This window comes from Anabrus simplex, chromosome 8, assembly GCF_040414725.1.
Source record: "Anabrus simplex isolate iqAnaSimp1 chromosome 8, ASM4041472v1, whole genome shotgun sequence".
NCBI lineage: Eukaryota > Metazoa > Arthropoda > Insecta > Orthoptera > Tettigoniidae > Anabrus > Anabrus simplex.
This window is the reverse complement of record NC_090272.1, coordinates 26399921-26407508: the sequence shown is the minus strand read 5'-3', so window position 1 is coordinate 26407508 and position 7588 is coordinate 26399921. Positions and strand designations below refer to the sequence as shown.

Sequence of the window (7588 nt, the reverse complement as noted above, 5' to 3'; positions counted from 1 at the left end):
TATTTACTAAACCCTTCTGGACGAATTGCTGTTGAGTGTTCCCAAAGAGGTGAAAAAAAAAAATGAAAACCTACAACCTGTTTTCCAGTCATTGACCAGATCAGGGATGGAACGAATGAAGCAGATATAGGCTACGTACTAGTACGATGAGGTCTCCACTCCCAAAGTGATTTATTAGTGACTGATAAATGCTATGAAATGAGAATGGAGAGTGTTGCTGGAATGAAAGGTGACAGGGAAAACCGGAGTACCCGGAGAAAAACCTGTCCCGCCTCCGCTTTGTCCAGCACAAATCTCACATGGAGCGACCGGGTTTAGCACCACGGTATCCAGCTGTGAGAGGCCGACGCGCTGCCGTCTGAGCCACGGAGGCTTCTCCCCAACACATATATCGTTGAAATCGGTTGATGCAGTCTGGCCTCTCCTTGTCAGTTGACCTACTGAGGCTGAGGGGACCCCGGTCCACCCTCGTACCACATTTCATATTTCGTGGCAGAGTCGGGAATCAAAACGCGGGCCTCCGGGGGTGGCAGCTAAGCACAATAACCACTACACCAATTTACGTGAAAAAATAAAATGGCGTATGGCTTTTAGTGGCGGGAGTGTCCGAAGGCATGTTCGGCTCGCCAGGTGCAGGTCTTTCGATTTGACACCCGCAGGCGACCTGCGCGTCGTGGTGGTGGGGATGATGATGAAATGATGATGGAGACAACACATACACCGAGCCCCGGTACCAGCGAAATTAACCAATGATGGTTAAAATTCCCGACCCTGCCGGGAATCGAAACCGGGACCCCTGTGACCAAAGGCCAGCACGCTAACCATTTAGCCATGGAGCCGGACATCATTTACGTAATTAAATACGAGAAGAGCTGGAGCTTTACGCAACTTGGATAACGTTCTGCGCTTGAAATTTCAGCTTAAATCAAAACGCGTGGTAGCTGTGCCCTCTTGGCGCAGTGGAAAGCGCATTGGACTTCTAACTCAAAGGTCGTGGGTTCGATCCCCACAGGGGGCATGCAATTTTTGCATACATTGAAATGATGTTGTGACATCAAGAGCGTTGTGTCCTGCCTCTCCTTGTCAGTTGACCTCGCGAAGCGGAGTGGACCACGTTCCAGCCATCGTCATCATCATCATCATCTGTTTACCCTCCAGGTTCGGCTTTTCCCTCGGACTCAGCGAGGGATCCCACCTCTACCGCCTCAAGGGCAGTGTCCTGGAGCTTTAGACCCTTGGTCGGGGGATACAACTGGGGAGAATGACCAGTACCTCGCCCAGGCGGCCTCACCTGCTATCCTGAACAGGGGCCTTGTGGAGGGATGTGAAGATTGGAAGGGATAGACAAGGAAGAGGGAAGGAAGTGGCCGTGGCCTTAAGTTAGGTACCATCCCGGCATTCGCCTGGAGGAGAAGTGGGAAACCACGGAAAATGAGGTGGGAATCGAACCCACCTCTACTCAGTTGACCTCCGGAGGCTGAGTGGACCCCGTCCCAGCCCTCGCACCACTTTTCAAATTTTCGTGGCAGAGCCGGGAATCGAACCCGGACCTCCGGGGGTGGCAGCTAATCACGCTAACCACTACACCACGAAGGCGGACTCCAGCCCTCGTACCATATTAAAATTATGTGGCAGAGCCGGGTGTAGCGTTAGCGCGATTGGCTGCCACCCCCATAGGCCCGGGTTCGATTCCCGGCTCTGCCACGACATTTGAAATGTGGTACAAGGCCTGGAACGGGGTCCACTCAGCCTCGGGAGGTCGACTCACAAGGAGAGGTCAGACCCTGCGTCAACCTCAACCATCCTCGAAGTGCTTTTCTGTGGGTTCCCACTTCTCCTCCAGGCAAATACCGGGATGGTACCTAACTTAAGGCCACGGCCATTTCCTTCCCTCTTCCTTGCCTGTCCCTTCCAATCTTCCCATCCCTCCACAAGAGCCCTGTTCAGCATAGCAGGTGAGGGTGCCTGGGTGAGGTAGTGGTCATCCTTCCCAGTTGTATCCCCAATGTCTCACGCTCCGGGACACTGCCCTTGAAGCGGTAGAGGTGGGATCGCTCGCTGAGTCCGAGGGAAAAACCGACCCTGGAGGGCAAACAGATTAAGAGAAGAAGAAGCAATGTGGGGTATTGAAGTAGATACAAAATTGGTAATGTAATTGGTAATAGATTGTTCGTTCGTAATCTGTTTACCCTCCAGGGTCGGTTTTTCCCTCGGCCTCAGCGAGGGATCCCACCTCTACCGCCTCAAGGGCAGTGTCCTGGAGATTCAGACTTTGGGTCGGGGATACAACTGGGGAGAATGACCAGTACCTCGCCCAGGCGGCCTCACCTGCTATGCTGAACAGGTGCCTAGCAATAGAATGTGAGGAATAATAATGGGTCTAGGAAATGTTTAGGTAATAGCGGACTTACAATAGTATGTGAAGATGTAAGTGTATAAACAGATGTATTTGGAAAGTAGAAAAATCCGGATGAGTAGGCCGTGCGGTTAGGGTCGGGCAGCTATGAGCTTGCATCCGGAAGATAGTGGGTTCGAACTACACTGTCCTCCTCCCCAGCTGAATTTTCCGAACCAATGTCTCGCGTTCCAGGAGACTAACTTTGAAGCGGTAGAGATGGGATCCCTGGCTGAGTGCGAGGGAAAAACCAACCATGGACGGTAAACAGATTACGAAAGGGAGAAAGATCACCGGACGAGACATTTAAATGTTGGTTACTAGCTACCGTAATGAAAGTTAAAAGGATGCTCGACAGAACTGGAACGGGGGACTGCTGGAGGAGATTGAGAACAAATATAAGAATTATGCAAGAAAGCAACGATTAGGGTGAAAGACATGATTATGGCAGAATGTGAGACAAAAAGAACATCATCGGAATTCTCCGAAGTTATAAAATAATGAAAGGCTTCCCAACCGAGAAGTAAGAAGCTAATCGGGTTATAAGAAAATAATGGTCAGAGAGAAGAATAGGACGAAATCCGCTGTTTAGCCGGGTTGAGTGGCTCAGACGGTTGAGGCGCTTGCCTTCTGACCCCAACTTGGCAGGTTCGATCCTGGCTGCGTCCTCCCATTAGTTCCGATTCCCGCCAGTTCTGAATTCTTTCGCGAATTGGCTATCTGCCAATTACACTACTTGAGCGAGTCCCGTCAGTTTTGAACACTTCCTGAGCGAGTTTCAGTTTAGTTTTCTTAAGCAAAATAGTAGTATAATAGGCGGATTCGACGGCCACCTCCTCCTCCGGCTCTCGGGAGAGGCCTCCACCTCCCGCGGGAAATTTGAATTTTGGCGGGAAATTTGAATTTTGGCAGGAAATTTGAATTTTGGAGCGAGATTTGAATTTGTAAACTAAGCCACGTGCTTTTTGACAGCTGTCATCGACAACAACGCATCGCTAACCTCACTGCTGCCATCTTGACGGGCCTAAACCTCAGTGGTACCAACTTAACCTAACTAGCGCGAAATTTGAATTTGTAAACAAATCCACGTGTTTTTTGACAGCCACAAGCTTTTTCACAAACAAGAACGCAGCGCTAATCTCAGTACTGCCATCTTGACGGGCCTAAACCTCAGTGGTACCAACTTAACCTAACTAGCGCGAGATTTGAATTTGTAAACAAATCCACGTGTTTTTGCAGCCACGTGCTTTTTGACAGACAACAACGCATCGCTAACCTCACTGCTGTCATCTTGACGGGCCTAAACATCAGTAGTACCAACTTAACCTAACTAGCGCGAGATTTGAATAGGTAAACAAATCCACGTGTTTTTTGACAGCTACGTGCTTTTTGACGGACAACAACGCATCGCTAACATCACTGCTGCCATCTTGACGGACCTAAACCTCAGTGCTACCAACTTAATCTCACTAGCGCGAGATTTGAATCGGTAAAGGAATCCACGTGCTTTTCGACAGCCGTCATCCGCCATCTTTAAACTACAGAGCACCGTGCTGCCCTCTTATCGCAGTAGCTGTAAATTCGTCACCTGTCATCCGCAGTGCTGCCACCTTGGCGGGCTTAAACCTTAGTGCTACCAACTTAACCTCACTAGCGCGAGATAAACAAATCCACGTGCTTTTTTGACAGTTGTCATCCGCCATCTTTAATCTATAGAACACAGTGCTGCCCTCCTTAGCTACTTACCTTTGAAATGTGGTGGCGGATAATTTGAAAAATGCTTTTTGACACCAGCCATCTTTGAGCACCGTGCTGCCTTCTTTAGCTAGATACCTTTGAAATGTGGTGGCAGACAATTCCACGTGACAGCAGCCATCTTTGAGCACAGTGCTGCCCTCTTCGTGGTGGCGGGAAATTCCACGTGCTCTTGTTTGGAAACAAACTCTCGTGTTTCTTTCTGACAGCTGTCATCCGCCATCTTGCGTCACAAACCTCAGTGCTGCACTCTTTAGCTAGATACCTTTGAAATGTGGTGGTGGCATTTTGAAAAATTCTATGTGCCCTTGTTTGGAAATAAAGCCACGTGCTTTTTTGACAGCTGTCATCCGCCATCTCTAATCAATAGAGCACTGTGCTGCTATTATGCGGGCAATTTCGTCAGCTGTCATCCGCCATCTTTAATCCACAGAGCACGGTGCTGCCCTCTTTATGACATGTAGTAGCGGGCAATTTGAAAAGTTCTGTTAGCTGTCATCCGCCATCTTTAATCAAGAGAGCACCGTGCTGCCATCTTTAGCTAGATACCTTTGAAATGTGGTGGCGGCAAATTGAAAAATTCCACGTGCTCTTGTTTAGTAAACAAACTCACGCGCTCTTTGTCAGCTGTCATCCGCCATCTTTAATCTATAGAGCTCAGTGCTACACTCTTTAGGTACACACCTTTGAAATATGGTGGTGGATAATTTAAAAAGAAAAATTCTACATCAGCCATCTCTCGACGCTAATTGCACAAGATGGTGGCTATACATGACTCCTTAAAGGTGCTTATGCAAGATGGCCTCTATACATAGGTTCTTATGAGACGGCCTTGGGATGCTTGTGCAAGATGACGGTTATACAAGGCTCCTTATGAGACTCTCTAGGGATGCTTGCGTAAGATGGCGGTTGCTCTTACGAGGCGGCTTAAGGGTCCTTTGCACAAGATGGCTAGAGATGCCCTAAGGATGCTTGCGCAAGATGGCGGACGCAAGATGGCGGCTATACACGACTCCTTATGAGACAGCTTAAGAGCGCTTGCACAAGATGGCTGCTGCTCTTATGAGACGCCCTAGGGGTGCTTGCGCAAGGTAGCAGCGACAAGATGGTGACTATACACAGCTCCTTATGATACGGCCTAGAGGTGCTCACACAAGATGGTGGCTGCTCTGATGAAGAAAGCTAGCTTTGCATCGTGAAGGTATCTTTACAGCACTAAACCTCATACATTTGAAATGTGGTGGCGGGTAATTTGAAAAATTCTACATGCTGTTTTCTTAACAGCAGCTATCTTTAAACAATAGCGGCTATACATAAGCTGTTAAGGCCTCCTCTTATGTCTAGGCATAGCTCTATCGGACAAGTCTAAACCTGCATCGGGATAGCTAGAGTAAGCACGTGCTGCAGTGATGACGTCATTATGCATGTTTAGACTTGGAAATCACTAAAGAAACAAAACAAGACTAGAATCGAACACTGCTCTCTACGCCGTTAACTTTATCATGTGATCGGAACATTGATTGAAGTGTTTAGAACACTAAATAAGTGATCAAGTCTAAAATAGAACACTGTACTCGATACAACATGTGTTTAGAACATGTCAGGGGATACCTTTGTTCTAAGAAGATTAGATTACCGCACATTCCTTGTACGGCTAATAGACTAAAGGGCTAATGGGCAAAAGGGCTAAAGGGCTAATGGGCAAAAGGGATAAAGGGCTAATTGGCTAAAGGGCTAGGGTGCCTCTCCTCTCTTTATCCGGGCTTGAGACCGGCTCTACAACTAGAGGCGGAGTTAACACCCTAAGGAAGGGAGAATGTTGGGAAATAATCTATACGAATATAGCTACTCGATCGACTATATACTACAGATGGATGACTTAGGTGAGGGTAAGCGCTTACTTAATAATACCTACACGACGTAATTCGTGCTCTATTTCAAAAATATCTTCTTTGTACTGTGTGTAACAAGCATCATGATAGGCTCTTAGCAGTTGTAAACGTTTTACGAGTACGTTGGGGTCTTTACAGTATCTTATATCTACATAGGGTAACAGAGGCTTGTTGTGAACTTTGAGTCTATATGCAGACAGTTGATGTGTAGGGACTTGTTTTGATGTAATACGTGCTTCAGCAGTAGCGTTTCTAGGTACAAACTTAACTTGTTTCGATAGCGATGAAGCGTTGAAATTTCCTTCTTCTTTACCTTGCATCTCTTCTTGAGATGTTTGCACTGCGACAGAACGTGTAGTAGGCTTAGGAAATGAAGTAAAATCATCAAGCTGCAATGGCAATGAAACATTAAGATTTTCTTCTTCTTCTTCTACTTTCCCTTTACTACTATTTTGATCAACATCATTATCCTTATTATCATAATCATGATCTTGCCTCTCTTTATCTTGAAGTTTGTGCTTAGTAACAGAACTTGCAGCAGGCCTAGACAACAAGGGAGAATTAAAAATATCTCGCAGAGGTGTACTTTTTAAACATAAATCAGTGTTCCCTTGAATATGGTTGAGCTCTTTGTATTTTGTTCCCGATGAAGCTGCATTACACGCGGCTTCATGACGTTGAGCGTTGTATGCGTTCTTGAACTCCCTTCTACAATGTTTGCATTGAAAAATTGTCCTACATGATATCTCATGACGTCTCCTGTGATAGCTTCGGGAAAATGCTTTTCCACACCCTTCGCAAATATACCTAGAAATAGGTTTTCCATGACGGACTTTTATCTTCTGCTAACAGATTCTTCTTTAAATCTACTTGACATTTGTTACTCTGTGCTATGAAGATGCGAACAGCTTAGCGATTAACAGTAAACTAACACAAAAGCGTATAACCAAGGTAGCAACAGTAAGGTTTAAGCCCATCAAGATGGCAGGAGTGAGGTTAGCGATGTTCTGTTGTTGGATTTTAAGTTCCGCGCTATAACATGCATAAGGTGGCAGCCTTGAGGTTTACCGCCGTAAAGATTGCAGCAGTGAGGTTAGCGACGCTCTATTGTCCTTCAATGTGAGGTTAGGGTCCGTCAAGAAGACAGCTGTCAAAAAAGCACGTAGCTTGGTTTACTAAAGAAGAGCACGTGGCAGTGACGTCACGGTCACGTAATCAATCCTTAGCTCTACGTCGTTAAGAGCAGCATTAGGATTAGCTAAGTTTAAAAATCTTGGGAACAGAGCAGCAGTATGTATAGCCATGTTTCAAAGCGTGTACACTTCACCTTTTGATTTTACATGCATCGACCCTCGTACTAATCTTCTTGCGCTAGATCGTGCTGCTATCTTAGCATAACCTATACGTATGAACTTACAGTACAAAGAATAGGCATGTTTCAAAGCGTGTACAGATCACCTACCGATTTTACATGCATCGACCCTCGTACTAATCTTCTTCCGCTGATCGTGCTGCTATCTTGGCATAACCTATACGCATGACCTTA

The 7588-nt window shown here is 46.5% G+C and overlaps 1 non-coding gene across 1 annotated transcript; it reads left to right on the top strand.

Moving 5' to 3' along the window:
• The first annotated feature begins 945 nt into the window (after positions 1-945).
• On the top strand, positions 946-1018 carry TRNAR-UCU (transfer RNA arginine (anticodon UCU)). Its single transcript has one exon. It is a non-coding gene; the product is annotated as a tRNA-Arg (tRNA).
• Positions 1019-7588: the final 6570 nt, after the last annotated feature.